General features: G+C 61.9%; 1 long non-coding RNA gene across 1 annotated transcript; it reads right to left on the bottom strand.

Moving 5' to 3' along the window:
* Positions 1-528: 528 nt before the first annotated feature.
* Positions 529-3,921, bottom strand: LOC115903733. Its single transcript, XR_004060724.1, has 3 exons — positions 3,881-3,921; positions 1,691-1,803; positions 529-745 (listed from the first exon to the last, which is right to left on the bottom strand). It is a non-coding gene; the product is annotated as an uncharacterized LOC115903733 (long non-coding RNA).
* Between the last annotated feature and the right edge of the window lie 481 nt (positions 3,922-4,402).

Raw genomic sequence — 4,402 nt, 5'->3', positions numbered from 1 at the left:
GATATGAGTGGAATCATCCCACAGTTTTGGAGAGATCATCCCACAGGATGGGAGGGATCATCCCACTGATTTTTGGGGGATTGAATCTCCTAGATATGAGTGGGAGCCTCCCGTTCTTCTGGAGGGACCATCCCATGGTTTTGGAGGGACCATCCCACAGGACGGGGGGGATCATCCCACTGATTTTTGGGGGACTGAACCTCCTGGATATGAGTGGGATCATCCCACAGTTTTGGAGGGATCATTCCACTGATTTTTGGGACAATTGAACCTCCTGGATATGAGTGGGATCACCCCACAGGACAGGAGGGATCACCCCACAGGGTAAGGGGGATCATCCCACAGTTTTGGAGGGATCACCCCACAGGGTAAGGGGAATTATCCCATTCTTTTTGAGGGATCATCCCACCCTCTGAAGATATCTGAGCCCCCTGGATCCAGGAATCATCCTTCAGCATTTACAGGATCACCCCACAATTCCCAGAGCCTCCCAAACCCCCCTAACCCTCCCTGCCCCTCCTTGGGGACAACTCTCCGAGGTGACCCCACTGAGGTGACCGCACCGAGGTGACCGCACCGAGGGGACACTCAGGGGGCGCTGAGGTCCCTCTGGCACACCCAGGGGAAGCTGAAGTTGCAGTTGTGGTCGTTCCAGAGCCCCGTGCCCACCGGGTGGATCTGCGCGCAGCTCTCGCCGGCCCAGGCGCCGTGGTCGGTGCTGTCCGGCTGCCCTGGAGCCCAGAAACTGCCCGAGGGCGCCGGTCAGTGATGGCGGCATCCCAAGGGATTTAGGGGATGATCCCACTGGATTTAGGGGATCTGTGCCCCATGGATTAGTGGGATTGTCCCACTGGATTTAGGGGATCAACCCACTGGAGTTAGGGGATCACCCCACTGGATTTAGGGGATCTGAACCCCAGGGATTAGTGGGATTGTCCCACTGGGTTAGTGGGATCACCCCACTGGATTTAGGGGATCTGAACCCCAGGGATTTGGGGTCATCCCACTGGATTAGTGGGATTGTCCTGCTGGATTTAGGGGATCATCCTGCTGGGTTAGTGGGATCATCCCACTAGATTTAGGGGATCTGAACCCCATGGATTTAGGGGATCAACCCATTGGATTTAGGGGATCATGCCCCTGGATTTAGCGGATCTGAGTCCCATGGATTAGTGGGATCAACCCACTGTGTTAGTGGGATTGTCCCACAGAATTAGTGGGGTCATCCCACTGGGTTAGTGGGATCTGAGCCCACTGGATTTAGGGGATCTGAGTCCCTTGGATTAGTGGGATGATCCCACTGGATTTAGGGGATCTGAGCCCCCTGGATTAGCGGGATGATCCCACTGGATTTAGGGGATCTGAGCCCCCTGGATTAGCGGGATGATCCCACTGGATTTAGGGGATCTGAGCCCACTAGATTTAGGGGATCCTGTTACCGGATTAGTGGGATGACCCCACTGGATATTTGGGGGATCGAAGCTCCTGGACACAAGGTGGATCACCCCACAGTTTTGGAGGGATCATCCCACCGGATTAGTGGGATTGTCCCATTGGATTTAGGGGATCATCCCACAGGATTAACGGGATCATCCCACTGATTTCTGGGGGATTGAGCCTGCTCAGCACTCAGGCACAGCCGTGTCCCCAGGTGTCCCCAGGTGTCCCCAGGTGTCCCCACCCCGCTCACCTGTGCTCGGGGGAATAGGGGGTCCCGTCCGACCAGCGCCAGGAGCCCCCTGTGCCCACGGCCGACAGCCCGATCCAGTAGGTGCCACCCCGGGCCTCCCGCGCCAGGTACGCCTGGGGACACGGGGACAGGTGAGGGACAGGTGAGGGGACACGGGGACAGGGAGGGGACAGGGGGAAAGGTGAGGGGCACGGGGACAGGTGAGGGGCACGGGGACAGGTGAGGGGACAGGGGACACGGGGACAGGGGAAGGGACAGGACATGGGGAAAGGTGAGGGGACACGGGGACAGGTGAGGGGCACAGGGACAGGTGAGGGGACACGGGGACAGGGGAAGGGACATGGGGAAAGGTGAGGGGACACGGGGACATGGGGACGGGTGAGGGGACACGGGGAAAGGTGAGGGGACATGGGGAGAGGTGAGGGGACACGGGGACAGGTGAGGGGACACGAGGACAGGGGACGGGGGCAAGGGGACAGGGGATGGGGGCAAGGGGAACAGGTGGGAAGAGGGACATGGACACGGGGGACATGGGGACAGGTGAGGGGACAGAGGACACGGGGACAGGGGAGGGACAGGGGAGGGACAGGGGACAGGGACAGGGAAGGGACACAGGGGACAGGTGAGGGGACAGGTGAGGGGACACGGGGACAGGGGAGGGGACATGGGGACAGATGAGCAGACAGGGGAATGAGGGACATGAGAAAGGGGGAAAGGGAAACAGGTGAGATGAGGTGGGAAGGGGGACATGGGGACAGGGGAGGGGACACAGGGACAGGTGAGGGGACACGGGGACAGGGGACAGGGGCAAGGGGAACAGGTGGGAAGAGGGACATGGACACGGGGACACGGGAGGGGACATGGGGACAGGTGAGGGGACATGAGGGAAAGGTGGGAAGGGGAACATGGGGACAGGGGAGGGGACACAGGGACAGGTGAGGGGACACGGGAGGATGAGGTGGGGACACGCGGCAGAATGGGGGACAGAGGAAAGGGGGCAAGGGGAACAGGTGGGAAGGGGGACATGGATGGGGGGACAGGTGAGACAGGTGAGGGGACATGGGGACAGAATAGGGGACAGTGGAATGGGGGACAGGGGAGAGGGGAACAGGTGAGATGGGGTGGGAAGGGGGACGTGGACAGGGGGACAGGTGAGGGGACATGGGGACAGGTGAGGCAACACGGGAGCGGACAGTGGAATGGGGGACAGGGGAACAGGCAGGATGAGGTGGGAAGGGGGACGTGGACAGGGGGACAGGTGAGGGGACACAGGAGGGGACAGCAGAATGGGGGACAGGGGAGAGAGGAGAAGAGTTAGGATGGGCTGGGGAAGGGGACATGGACAGGGGGGACATGGGACAGTGTGGCGGGGGACACAGGGACAGGTGGGGGACATGGGAAGGGAGGGGACAGGGGTGTGCAGGTGGGAGGGGGACGAGGGTTGGGGACAACAACGGGTGGGTAAAGGGGCACAGGACAGGGCCTGGGGACAGGACAGGGACTGTGTGCAGGGGTTGGGGACAGGCCAGGATTTGGGGACAGGATCTGTACCTGGGATTTGGGGACAGGGGCTGTGTGCAGGGGTTGGGGACAGGCCAGGATTTGGGGACAGGCCAGGATTTGGGGACAGGATCTGTGCCTGGGATTTGGGGACAGGGGCTGTGTGCTGGATTCGGGGACCTGACAGGGGCTGGGGACAGGGGCTGCGCCAGGATTTGGGGGCAGGGACAGTGTGCAGGATTAGGAGATGGAATTTGGAGACAGGCCAAGGTTTGGGGACAGGGTCTGTACCTCGGATTTGGGGACAGGCCAAGGTTTGGGGACAGGGTCGGTGCCTGGGATTTGGGGACAGGGGCTGTGTGCAGATTTGGGGACCTGGCAGGGGCTGGGGACAGGATTTAGGGACAGGGGCTGTGGTGGGATTTGGGGACAGAACAGGATTTAGGGACAGGATTTGGGGACAGGGACTGTGGTGGGATTTGGGGACAGGATTTGGGGACAGGACAGGATTTGGGGACAGGGGCTGTGGTGGGATTTGGGGACAGAACGGGATTTGGGGACAGGATTTGGGGACACGACAGGATTTAAGGACAGGCCCCTACAGGCGCCCAGGCAGATGCTGCTCAGGCGGGAGGGGACAGAGCGGGACAGGACACGAGTGGCCGTGCCCGGGGGTGTCCCCAGCCTCACCTGCTCCTCGGCGCTGGTGACAGAGGCCAGGTGCGCGTGTGCGCGTGTCCCCGCCGCAGGGCGCGCGCTCGGGCGGCCCAGCGCGCGGCTGCAGCCACGAGACACAGGCACCCGCTACCCCGTCCTGTCACCCCACGCCAGCGCCTGCAGCCACCGCCCTGCGCGGGGATACGGCTGTCACACCCCTGTCACACCCCTGTCACACCCCTGTCACACCCCTGTCACACCCGTGTCACACCCGTGTCACGCCCCTGTCACGCCCCTGTCACCCCGTGTCACACCCCCTGTCACACCCCATGTCACACCCCTGTCACCACCCCTGTCACACCCGTGTCACACCCGTGTCACACCCCTGTCACACCCCTACACCTCAAACTACATACCCACCTACCCCCCCGACAAACTCGGGGACACGGCCACACCAGTGTCATGCCCCGTGTCACGCCCCGTGTCACACTCCCGTCACCGCCCTGTCACACCCCTGTCACACCCCCTGTCACACCTCCTGTCACACCCCCTGTC

This window comes from Camarhynchus parvulus, chromosome 4 (genome assembly GCF_901933205.1).
Source record: "Camarhynchus parvulus chromosome 4, STF_HiC, whole genome shotgun sequence".
In the NCBI taxonomy this organism is placed as follows: domain Eukaryota; kingdom Metazoa; phylum Chordata; class Aves; order Passeriformes; family Thraupidae; genus Camarhynchus; species Camarhynchus parvulus.
This window is presented reverse-complemented; position numbering and strand designations above follow the sequence as displayed.